Raw genomic sequence first — 15,578 nt, forward strand, 5'->3', positions numbered from 1 at the left:
ATACCCACACCGCTATCTGTATAAACATGGAAATAGCCACACCGCTATCTGTATAAACATGGAAATGTCTGCACCGCTATCTTTATAAACATGGAAATATCTGCAACTCTATCTGTGTTAACACAGAAATATCTACCCGGCTATTTGTGTAAACATGGAAATATCGGCACCGCTATCTGTATAAAGATGGAAATATCTACACCAATATCTGTAAAATGTGGAAATATCTACACCGCTCTCGGTATAAACCTGGAAATATCTACACCGATATCTGTATAAATAAGGAAATATCTACACCGCCATCTGTATAAACATGGAAAAAACTACACCGCTATCTGTATAAATAAGGAAATATCCACACCGCTATCTCTATAAACATGGAAATACCTACACCGATTTCTCTATAAACATGGAATTATCTACAGTGCAATCTCTATATACATGGAAATATCTACACCGCCATCTCTATAAACATGAAAATATCTACACCGCCATCTTCAGAAACATGGATGTATCTACACCGCCATCTGTATAAACATGGAAATATCTACACCACTATCTGTATAAACATGGAAATATCTTCACTGCTATCTGTGTAAACATGGAAATATCTACACCGACATCTGTATAAAGTTGGAAATATCTACACCGCAATCTGTATAAATATGGAAATACCTACACCGCTACCTCTATAGACATGTAAATATCTACACCGCTATCTGTATACACATGGAAATATCTACACTGCCATCTGTATAAAGAGGGAAATATCTACACCGCGAGCTGTATAAACATGGAAATATCTACACCGCTATCTGTATAAACATGGAAATACCAACACCGTTATCTGTATAAACATGGAAATATCTACACCGCTATCTCTATAAACATGAAAATGGTTACACCACCATCTCTATGAGCATGGAAATATTTACACCGCTATCTCTATAGAAATAGAAATAACTACACCGCCATCCCTATAAACATGGAAATATCTACACCGCCATCTGCATAAACATAGAAATATCTACACAGACATCTGTATAAACATGGAAATATCTACACTGCCACCTGTATAAACTTGGAAATATTTACACTGACATCTGTAGAAAGATGGAAATGTCTACAAAGCGATCTGTGTAAACATGGGAATTTCTACACCGCTACCTGTATAAACATGGAAATATCTACACCGCTATCAGTATCAACATGGAAATAACCACACCACAATCTGTATAAACATGGAAATATCTACAATGCTATCTCTGTAAACATGGAAATACCTACACAGCTATCTGTGTAAACTTGGAAATATCTACACAGGTATCTGTGTAAAAATGGAAATATCTACACGGCAATCTATGCAAAGTTGGAAATATCTACACCGCTATCTCTGTAAACATGGAAATATCTACACCGCTATCTGTATAAACATGGAAATATCTACACCGCTATCTGTATAAACAAGGAAATACCTACACCGCCATCTTTAGAAACATGGAAATATCTACACCGCCATCTGTATAAACATGGAAATACATACAGCGCTACGTGTATAAATATGGAAATGACTACACCGCTATCTCTATAAACATGGAAATACCTACACCACTTGCACTATAAACATGGAAATATCTACACCGAAATCTCTGTAAAAATGGAAATATCTACACTGCCCTCTGTGTAAACATGAAAATACCTACACCGCCATCTTCAGAAACATGGCTGTATCTACACCGCCATCTGTTTAAACATGGAAATATATACACCACTATCTGTATAAAGATGGAAATATCTTCACTGCCATCTGTATAAAGATGGAAATATCTGCACTGCAAGCGGTATAAACATGAAAATATCTACACCGCTATCTGTATAAATATGGAAATACCAACACCGCTATCTGTATAAACATGGAATTATCTACACCTCTCTCTGAATAAACATGGAAATATCTGCACTGCTATCTCTATAAACATGGAAATACCTACACCACCATCTGTATAAACATGCAAATATCTACAGGGAAATCTGTATATACATGGAAATATCTAGACAGTCATCTCTATAAACATGGAAATATCTACACCGCTATCTTTATAAACTTGGAATTACCGACACCGCTATCTGTATAAACATGGAAATATCTGCACCGCTGTCTTTTTAAACATGGAAATATCTGCAAATCTATCTGTGTAAACATAGAAATATCTACACGGCTATCTGTGTAAACATGGAAATCTCTGCACCGCTATCTGTTTAAAGATGGAAATATCTACACCACTATCTCAAAAACTTGGAAATATCTGCACCGCTCTCTGTATAAACTTGGAAATATCTACACCAATATCTGTATAAACATGGAAATATGTACTCCGCTATCTTTATAAACAAGGAAATATCTACACCGCCATCTGTATAAACATGGAATTATCTACACCACCATTTGTATAAACATGGAAATATCTACACCGCTATCTGTATAAATACTGAAATATCTACACTGCAATCTCTATAAACATGGAAATATCTAAACCACTATCTTCATAAACATGGAAATATCTACACCGTTATCTCTATAAACATGGAAATATCTACGCCGCCATCGGTATAAACATGCAAATACCTACCCAGTCATCTGCATAAACATGGAAATATCTACACCAGCATCTCTATAAACATGGAAATATCTGCACCACTATATCTATATACATGGAAATATCTACACAGCCATCTGTATGAGCATGGAAATATCTTCACCGCTGTCTCAATAAACATGGAAATATCTATACCGCTATCTGTGTAAACAAGGAAATATCTACACTGCTATCTGTGTAAACATAGAAATATCTCCACCGCTATCTATATAAACATGGAAATATCTCCACCGCTATCTGTATAAACATGGAAATACCTACACCTGTATCTGTATCAATATGGAAATACCTAAACCGCTATCTGTATAAACAAGGAAATATCTACAACGCTATCTGTGTAAACATGGAAATATCTACACAGCTATCTGTGTAAACTTGGAAATATGTACACCGCTATCTGTGTAAACATGGAAATATCTACAACGCTATCTGTGTAAACATGGAAATATTTACAACGCTATCCGTGTAAACATGGAAGTATCTACACAGCTATCTGTAAAACGTGGAAATATCTACACATCTATCTGTATAAACGTTGAAATATCTAAACCGCTATCTGTATAAATGTGGAAATATCTTCAACGCTATCTGTATAAACGTGGAAATATCTACATCGCTATCTGTATAAACGTGGATATACCTTCACCGCTATTTATATAAACCTGGAAATATCTACACCGCTATCTGTATCAACGTGGAAATAACTACACCGCTATCTGTATAAACATGGAAATATCTACAATGCTATCTCTGTATACCTGTAAATATCTACACAGCTATCTGTGTAAACTTGGAAATACCTATACCGCTATCTGTGTAAAGTTGGCAATATCTACACCGCAATCTGTGCAAAGATGGAAATATCTACTCTGCTATCTCTGTAAACAAGGAAATATCTACTCCGCTATCTGTATAAAAATGGAAATATCTACAGCGCCATCTGTATGAACATGGAAATATCTACAGCGCCATCTCTGTAAACATTGAAATATCTACATTGCCATCTTTAAAAATATGGAATTATCTACCCAGTCATTTGTATAAACATGGATATATCTACAACGCCATCTCTATAAACATGGAAATATCTACACCATCTGTTTAAGCATGGAAATATCTACACAGCCATCTGTGTAAACATGGAAATATCTACACCGCTATCTCCATAAACACGGAAATACCTACACCGCTATCTCTATAAACATGGAAATATGCACACCGCCATCTGTATAAACATGGAAATTCTTACAAAGTTATCTGTATAAACATGGAAATATCTACACCGCGGTCTGTATAAACATGGAAATATCTACACAGACATCTGTATATACATGGAAATATCTACACCGCCATCTGCATATCCATGGAAATATCTATGCCAAAATCTGTATAAACTTGGAAATATCTACACGGCCATCTGTGTATAGATGGAAATATCAACACTGCCATCTGTACAAACATGGAAATATCTACACCGCTATCTCTATAAACATGGAAATATCTACACTGCCATCTGTAAAAACATGGAAATACCTATACAGTCATCTGTATAAACATGGGAGTATCTACACCACCATCTGTATAAAGATGGAAATATCTACAATGCCATCTGTATACACATGGAAATATCTACACAGCCATCTGTATAAACATGTAAATATCTACACTGCTATCTCTGTAAACATGGAAATATCTACACCGCCATCTGTATAAACATGAAAATATCTACACTGCCATCTCCATAAACATGGAACTATCAACTCCGCCATCTGTATAAACATGGAAACACCTACACCGCCATTTGTGTGAATAAGGAAATATCTACAATGCCATCTGTATAAAGATAAAAATATCTGCACCGCGAGCTGTATAAACATGGAAATATCTACATCGCTATCTGTATAAACGTGGAAATACCAACACCGCTATCGGTATAAACATGGAAATATCTACAACGCCATCTACATAAACATGGAAATAACTTCACCACTATGTCTACAAACATGGAAATATCTACACCGCTATCTCTATAAACATGAAAATATCTACATCGCCATCTGCATATCCATGGAAATATCTGCACTGCCATCTGTATAAAGATGGAAATATCTAAACAGCAATCTGTGTACAGATGGAAATATCAACACCGCCATCTGTACAAACATGGAAATATCTACACCGCTATCTGTATAAACTTAGAAATATCTACACTGCAGTCTGTTTAAACATGGAAATATCTACACCGGTATCTGTATAAACATGGAAATATGTACACCACGATCAGTATAAACATGGAAATATTTTCACCACTATCTGTATAAACTTGGAAATATCTACACTGCTATCTCTATAAATATGGAAATATCTACACCGCCATGTGTATAAACATGGAAATAACTACACAGTCATGTGTAGGAACACGGAAATATCTACACCATCGTTTGTATAAAGATGGAAATATCTACAACGTTATCTGTATAAACATGGATATATATACACAGCCCTCTGTATAAATATGGAAATATCTGCAAAGGCATCTGTTTAAACATGGAAATATCAACACCGCCATCAGTACAAACATGGAAATATCTGCACGGCTATCTGTATAAACATTGAAATATGTACACCGCGGTCTGTTTAAACATGTTAATACCTACACCGCTATCTGTATAAACATGTAAATATCTACACCACGTTCTGTATAAATATGGAAATATGTACACCGCTATCTGTATAAACATGGAAATACCTACACAGCCATCTGTGTAAACATGGAAATATCTACTCTGCTAACTCTATAAACATGGAAATACCTACAACGCAATCTCCATCAACATGGAAGTATCTACACTGCTATCTGTATAAACATGGAAATTCTTCACCGTTATCTCTATAAACATGGAAATACCTACACTGCCATCTGTATAAACATACAAATATCTACAAAGTCATGTGTATAAACATGGAAATATCTACACCACCATCTCTATAAACATAGAAATATCTACACTGCCATGTGTATACACATGGAAATATCTACACATCCATCTGTATAAACATGGAAATATCTCCACCTCTATCTCTATAAACATGGAAATATCTACACATCCAGCTGCATAAACATGGAAATATCTACACTGCAATGTACACACATGGAAATATCTACACAGCCATCTCTATAAACATGGAAATATCTACACCGCTACCTCTATAAACATGGAAATACCTACAAAGCAATCTGTATAAACATGGAAATATCTACATCGCTCGTTGTATAAACATGGAAATATCACCACCGCTATCTGTTTATATATGGAAATATCTACACCGCTATCTGTATAAGAATGGAAATATCTACACAGTCAACTGTATATACATGGAAATATCTACACCACCATCTCTTTAAACATGGAAATATCTACACTGCCATCTGTAAACATGGAAATATCTACCCAGTCATCTGTATATACATGGAAATCTCTACACCACCATCTCTATAAACATGCAAATATCTACACTGCCGTCTGTATACACATAGAAATGACTACAGAGCCATCAGTATGAACATGGAAACATCTGCACCGTTATCTCTATACACATGGAAATACCTACCCTGTAATCTCTATAAACATGGAAATATCTACACCACAATCTCTATAAACATGGAAATATCTACACAGCTATCTATATAAACAAGGAAATACCTACACCGCAATCTGTATATACATGGAAATATCTACACCGCTATCAGTATAAATATGGAAATATCTACACCGCTATCTGTATAAATATGGAAATATCTACACCGCTATCTCTATATACATGGAATTGTCTACAGCGCTATCTGTATAAACATGGAAATAACTACACCGCCATCTCTATAAATCTGCAAATATCTACACCGCAATCTGTATAAACATGGAAATAACTACACTGCTATCTGTATAAACATGGAAATATCTACACCGCTATCTGTATAAACTTGGAAATATCTACACCGCCATCTGCATAAACTTGGAAATATCTCCACCGCTATCTGTATAAACATGGATATATCTACCTAGCTATCTGTATAAACATGGAAATATCTTCATCGCTATATGTATAAACAGGGATATATCTCCACCGCTGTCTCTATAAACATGGATATATCTACACCACTATCTTTATAAACATGGAAATATCTACACCGCTTTCTGTATAAACATGGAAATATCTAAACCGCTATCTGTATAAACATGGAAATATCTACAACGCTATCTGTATATACATGGAAATATCTACACGGCTATCTGTATAAACATGGAAATATCTACACCGCTATCTGTATAAATATGGAAATATATATACCGCTATCTCTATAAACATGGAAATGTTTACACCGCTATCTGCATAAACATGGAAATATCTTCATGGCTATCTCTATAAACTTGGAAATATCTACACAGCTATCTATATAAACAAGGAATTAACTACACCACAATCTGTATAAACATGGAATTATCTACACTGCTTTCTGTATAAATATGGATATATCTACACCGCTATCTCTATAAACATGGAAATGTCTACACAGCTATCTGTATAAACATGGAAATATCTACATGGCTATGTCTATAAACATGGAAATATCTACACCGCCGCCTGTAAAAACATGGAAATACCTAAACAGTCATCTGTATAAACATTGAAATATCTACACCGCTATCTCTATAAAAATGGAAATACCTACACCGCAATTTGTATAAACATGGAAATATCTACACCGCTATCAGTATAAACATGGATATATCTACACCACTATCTGTAAAAACATGGAAATATATACACTGCCATCTGTATAAACATGGAAATAGGCACACCGCTATCTGTGAAATCATGGAAATATCTACACCAACATCTGAATAAACATGGAAACATCTATACAGCTATCTGTAGAAATATGGAAATAACTACACCGCTATCTGTATAAATATGGAAATATCTACAGCGCTATCTCTATAAACATGGAAATTTCTACATCGCTATCTGTATAAACATGGAGATATCTACACGGTTTTCTATGTAAACATGGAAATATCTAAAGTGCCTTCTGTATAAACATGGAAATAACTACAGAGTCATCTGTATAAACATGATAATATCTACACCACCGTCTGTATAAACATGGAAATATCTACACTGCCATCTGTATAAACATGGAAATATCTACAAAGCCATCTATATAAAAATGGAAATATCTACACCGCTTTCTGTATGAACATGGAAATAGCCACACCGAAATCTGTATAAACATGGAAATATCTACACCGCCATCTGCAAAAACTTGGAAATATCTAAACGGTCATCTGTAAAAACATGGAAATATCCACACTGCCATCTGTATACACATGGAAATGTACACAGCACTATCTGTATAAACATGGGAAAATCTACATCGCTATCTGTATAAACATGGAAATATCTCCACCGCTATCTGTATGAACATGGAAATATCTACACCGCCATCAGTATAAACATGGAAATAACTTCACCGCTATCAGTATAAATATGGAAATATCTACAACGCCATATCTATAAACATGGAAATGTCTACACCGCCATCTGTATAAACATGGATATATCTACACCGCCATCTCTATAAATATAGAAATATCTACACCGATACATGTATAAACATGGAAATATCTACAACACTATCTGTGTAAACATGGGAATACCTTCACAGTTATCTGTGTAAACATGGAAATATGTACACTGCTATCTGTGTAAAGATGGAAATATCTTCTACGCAATATGCGCAAATATGGAAATATCTACACCGCTATCTCTGTAAACATGTGAATATCTATACCGCTATCTGTATATACATGGAAATATCTACACTGCTGTCTGTATAAATATGGAAATAAATACATCGCTATGTGTATAAACATGGAATTATCTACACCGCTATCTCTATAAACATAGAAATATCTAAAACGACATCTGTATAAACATGGAAATATCTACACCGCCATCAGAATAAACATGGAAATAACTACACCGCCATATATATAAACATGGAAATATCTACACTGCCATCTCTATAAACATAGAAACATCTACACTGTCATCTGTAGAAAGATGGAAATATCTGCACCGAGATCTTCATAAACATGGAAATATCCACACCTCTACCGGTATAAACATGGAAATATCTTCACCACTATCTGTATAAACATGGAAATATCTACACTGCCATCTGTATAAACGTGGAAATATCTACACTGCCATCTCTAAACACATGGAAATACCTACACCGCTATCTGTATAAGCATGGAAATATCTACACCGCTATCTTTATAAACATGGAAATATCTACACCGCTATCTGTATAAACATGGGAATATCTACAACAATATCTGTGTAAACAGGGAAATATCTACACACCTCTCTGTGTCAACATGGAAATATGTACACCGCTATCTGTGAAAGATGAAAACATGTACACCACAATCTGTGCAAATATCAAAATATCTACACCGCTATATCTGTAAACATGGAAATATCTACCCCGTTATGTGTATAAACATGGAAATATCTACACCGCTATCTGTATAAACATGGAAATTTCTACTCTGCTATCTCTATAAGTATTGAAATACCTAAAACGCAGTCTCTATAAACATGGAAATGCCTACACCGCTATCTGTAAACATGGAAATATCTACAACACTATCTTTATAAACTTGGAAATATCAACACCGCCTTGTGTATAAACATGGAAATAAACCCACCGCTATCTGTATAAACATGGAAATATCTCCAACGCTATCTCTATAAACATTTAAATATCTACACCGCTATCTGTATAAACATGGAAATATCTCCAATTCTATGTGTATAAACATGGAAATATCTACACCGCTATCTGTATAAACATGGGAATATCTACATTGCTATCTGAATAAACATGGAAATATCCCCAGCGCTATCTCTATGAACATGAAAATATCTACACCACTATCTTTGTAAACATGGAAATATCTTCACCGCTACCTGTATAAACATGGAAATATCTACAACACTATCTGTGTAAACATGGGAATATCTTCACAGTTATCTGTGTAAACATTGAAATATCTACACCGCTATCTTTGTAAAGATGGAAATATCTTCACCGCTATCTGTGTAAAGATGGAAATATCTTCACCGCAATATGCGCAAATATGGAAATATCTACACCGCCATCTCTGTAAACATGGAAATATCTGCAGCGCTATCTGTATAAACATGGAAATATCTGCACTGCTATCTGTATAAACATGGAAATATCTCCATGGCTATCTCTGTAAACATGGAAATATCTACACCGCCATCTGTATAAACATGGAAATACCTACACAGTCATCTGTATAAACATGGAAAAATCGACACCACTATCTGTATACACATGGAAACATCTACAACGCCATCGATATAAACATGGAAATATCTACACAGCCGTCTCTATAAACATGGAAATATCTATTCAGCCATCTCTATAAACATGGAAGTATCTACACAGCTATCTGTATAAATATGGAAATAGTCACACTGCTATCTGCATAAACATGGAAATATCTACCCCTCCATTTGGAAAAACATGGAAATATCTACACAGTCATCTGTATAAACATGGAAATATCTACATCGCTATCTGTATAAACATGGAAATATCTCCAGCGCTATCTCTATAAACATGGAAATATCTACACCGTTATCTTTGTAAACATGGAAATATCTACACAGCTACCTGTATAAACATGGAAATATCTACAACACTATCTGTGTAAACATGGGAATACCTTCACAGCTATCTGTGTTAACGTGGAAATATGTACGCCTCTATCTGTGTAAAGATGGAAATATCTACCCCGAAATATGCGCAATTATGGAAATATCTACACAGCTATCTCTGCAACCATGCAAATATCTACACCGCTATCTGTATAAACACGGAAATATCTTCACTGCTATCTGCATAAACATGGAAATATCTACATGGCTATCTCCATAAACATGGAAATATCTACACCGCCATCTGTATAAACATGGAAATACCGACACAGCCATCTTTATAAACATGGAAAAATCTACACCACTATCTGTATAAACATGGAAATATCTACACAGCCATCTGTATAAACATGGAAATATCTACACAGCCATCTGTATAAACATGGAAATATCTACACTGCCATCTGTATAAACATGGAAATATCTACACAGACATCTGTATAATCATGGAAATATCTACACAGCCATCTCTAAAAACATGGAAACATTTACATTGCTATCTGTATAAACATGGAAATTGCCACACCTCTATCTGCATAAACATGGAAATATATACACCGCCATCTGTAAAAACATGGAAATATCGACACAGTCATCTGTATAAACATGGAAATATCTACACCTACATGTGTATAAACATGGAAATATCTACACTGCCATCTGTATACACATGGAAATATCTACACAGCCATCTGTATAAACACGGAAATATCTACACCGCTATCTCCATAAACATGGAAATACCTACACCGCAATCTGTATAAACATGGAAATATCTACACCACTATCTGTATAAACATGGAAGTATCTCCACAGCTATCGGTAAAAATATGGAAATATCTACACCGCTATCTCCATAAACATGGAAATATCTACACCGCTAGCTGTATAAACATGGAAATATCTACTTGGCTATCTCTAGAAACATGGAAATATCTACACTGCCATCTGTACAAACATGGAAATACCTACACAGTCGATTGCATAAACATGAAAATATCTACACCACTATCTGTATAAACATGGAAATATCTACACCGTTATCTTTGTAAACATGGAAATATCTACACCGCTACCTGTATAAACACGGAAATACCTACATCACTATCTGTGTAAACATGGGAATATCTTCACAGCTATCTGTGTAACCATGGAAATATGTACACCGCTATCTGTGTAAAAATGGAAATATCTACACCGCAATATGCGCAAATATGGAAATATCTACACCGCTATATCTGTAAACATGGAAATATCTACACCGCTATCTCTGTAAACATGGAAATATCTACACCGCTATCTGTATAAACTTGGAAATACCTACACATTCATCTGTATAAACATTGAAAAATCTACACCACTATCTGTATAAACATGGAAATATCTCCACTGCCATCTGTATAAACATGGAAATATCTACACAGCCATCTGTATAAACATGGAAATATCTACACAGCCATCTCTATAAACATGGAAATATCTACAGAGCTATCTGTATAAACATCGAAAGAGCCACACCGCTATCTGTATAAACATGGAAATATCTACACCGCCGTCTGTAAAAACAAGGAAATATCTACACAGTCATCTGTAAAAACATGGAAATATCTACATCTCCATGTGTATAAACATGGAAATATCTACACCGTCATCTGTATACACATGGAAATACCTACACAGCCATCTGTATAAACATGGAAATATCTATACCGCTATCTCCATAAACTTTGAAATACCCACACCGCAATCTGTATAAACATGGAAATATCTACACCGCAATCTGTATAAACATGGAAGTATCTACACTGCTATCTGTAAAAATATGAAAATATCTACACCGCTATCTCTATAAACATGGAAATACCTACACCGCTAGCTGTATAAACGTGGAAATATCTACTTGGCTCTCTCTAGAAACAGGGAAATATCTACACCGCCATCTGTATAAACATGGAAATATCTACACAGTCGATTGCATAAACATGGAAATATCTACACCACTATCTGTGTAAACATGGAAATATCTACACTGCTATCTTTATAGACATGGAAATATCTACACCGCTATCTGTATAAACATGGGAATATCTACAACAATGTCTGTGTAAACATGGAAATATCTACAGAGCTATCAGTGTAAACATGGAAATATGTACACCAATATCTGAGTAAAGATGAAAATATGTACACCGCAATCTGTACAAATATCAAAATATCTACTACGCTATCTCTTTAAACATGGAAATATCTTCCCCGTAATCTGTATAAACATGGAAATATCTACACCGCTATCTGTATAAACATGGAAATATCTACACCGCTATCTCTATAAATATTGAAATATCTACAACGATATCTCTATAAACATGGAAATGCCTACACAGCTATCTGTATAAACATGGAAATATCTACATGGCTATCTCTATAAACATGGAAATATCTACACCGCCATCTGTATAAACATGGAAATAACTACAGAGTCATCTGTATAAACATGGAAACATCTACAACACTATCTATATAAACATGGCAATATCTACACTGCCATCTGTATAAACATGGAAATGTCTACACCGCCATCTGTATAAACATGGAAATATCTCCAAAGCTATCTGTATAATCTCAGAAATATCTGCACTGCTATCTGTATAAACATGGAAATATCTACATGGCTATATCCATAAACATGGAAATATCTACACCGCCATCTGTACAAACATGGAAATACCTACACAGTCATCTCTATAAACATGGAAAAATCTACAACTACAGGTATATAAACATGGAAATATCTACACTGCCATCTGTATACACATGGAAATATCTACACAGCCATCTGTATAAACATGGAAATATCTACACCGGTATCTCCATAAACATGGAAATACCTACACAGCAATCTGTATAAACATGGAAATGTCTACACCGTTATCTGTATAAACATGGAAATATCTACACCGCTATCTGTTAAAATATCGAAATATCTACACCGCTATCTCTATAAACCTGGAAATATTTACACTGCTTGCTGTATAAACATGGAAATATCTACTTGGCTATCTCTAGAAACATGGAAATATCTACACCGCCATCCGTATAAACATGGAAATACCTACACAGTCAATTGCATAAACATGGAAATATCTACACCACTGTCTGTATAAATATGGAAATATCTACACCGCTATCTGTATAAACATGGAAATACCTACACCGCTATCTATATAAACATGGAATTATATACACCGCTATCTCTATAAACATAGAAATATCTAAAACGCCATCTCTATAAACATGGAAATATCTACACCGCCATCAGCATAAACATGGAAATAACTACACCGCCGTCTGTATAAACATGGAAATATCTACACCGCCATCTCTATAAACATAGAAACATCTGCACTGTCATCTGTTGAAAGATGGAAATACCTACACCGAGATCTGCATAAACATGGAAATATCTACACCTCTACCTGTATAAACATGGAAATAGCTACACAGCTATCAGTATAAATATGGAAATATTTACACCGCTATCTCTATGAACATGGAAATGTCTACACCGCCATCTGTAAAAACATGGAAATATTTACACAGTCATCTGTATAAACATGGAAATATCTACACCTAAATTTTTAAAACATGGAAATATCTACACTGCCATCTGAATACACATGAAAATATGTACACAACCATCTGTATAAACATGGAAATATCTACACTGTTATCTCTATAAACATGCAAATACCTACACCACCATCTGTATACATGGAAATATCTACACCGCTATCTGTATAAACATGGAAATATCTACACCGCTATCTGTATAAACTTGGAAATATCTACACCGCCATCTGTATAAACATGGAAATTTCTCCACCGCTATCTGTATAAAAATGGAAATATCTCCACCGCTATCTGTAAACATGGAAATATCTACACTGCTATCTGTATAAACATGGAAATATCTACACAGCCATGTGTATATACACGGAAATATCTACACTGCTATCCATATAAACATGGAAATAACTGCACCGCTATCTGTATAAACATGGAAATATCTACACCGCCATCTACATATCAATGGAAATATCTGCGCCGCCATCTGTATAAACATGAAAATATCTACACGGTCATCTGTGTATAGATGGAAATGTCAACACCGCCATCTGTACAAACATGGAAATATCTACACAGCCATGTGTATATACATGGAAATATCTACACCGCTATCCATATAAACATGGAAATAACTGCACCGCTATCTGTATAAACATGCAAATATCTACACCGCCATCTACATATCCATGGAAATATCTGCGCCGCCATCTGTATAAAGATGAAAATATCTACACGGTCATCTGTGTATAGATGGAAATATCAACACCGCCATCTGTACAAACATGGAAATATCTACACCGCTATCTCTATAAACATGGAAATATCTACACCGTGATCTGTATAAACATGGAAATATTTAAACCGCTATCTGTAAACATGGAAATTTCTACACTGTTGTCTGTATAAATATGGAAATATCTACACCGCCATCTGTATAAACAAGGAAATACTTATACAGTCATCTGTGTAAACATGGAAATATCTATACCACCATCTGTATAAACATGGAAATATCTAAAATGCCATCTGTATACACATGGAAATACCTACACGGCAATCTGTGTATAGATGGAAACATCAACACCGCCATCTGTACAAACATGGAAATATCTACACTGCTATCTCTATAAACACGGAAATATCTACACTGGGGTCTGTATAAGCATGGAAATATCTACACCGCTATCTGTATAAACATGGAAGTATCTAGACCGCAAACTTTATAAACATGGAAATATGTACAACGTGATCTGTATAAACATGGAAATATCTACACAGCTATCTGTATAAACATGGAAATATCTACACAGCTATCTCTATAAACATGGAAATATCTACACCGCCATCTGTATAAACATGGAAATAACTACAAAGTCATGTGAATAAACATGTAAATATCTGCAAAGCCATCTGTATAAACATGGAAATATCTACACAGCCATCTGTATATACATGGAAATATCTACGCCGCTA

The sequence above is a fragment of the Pan paniscus genome, chromosome 6, assembly GCF_029289425.2.
Source record: "Pan paniscus chromosome 6, NHGRI_mPanPan1-v2.0_pri, whole genome shotgun sequence".
NCBI classification, from domain to species: Eukaryota; Metazoa; Chordata; class Mammalia; order Primates; family Hominidae; genus Pan; species Pan paniscus.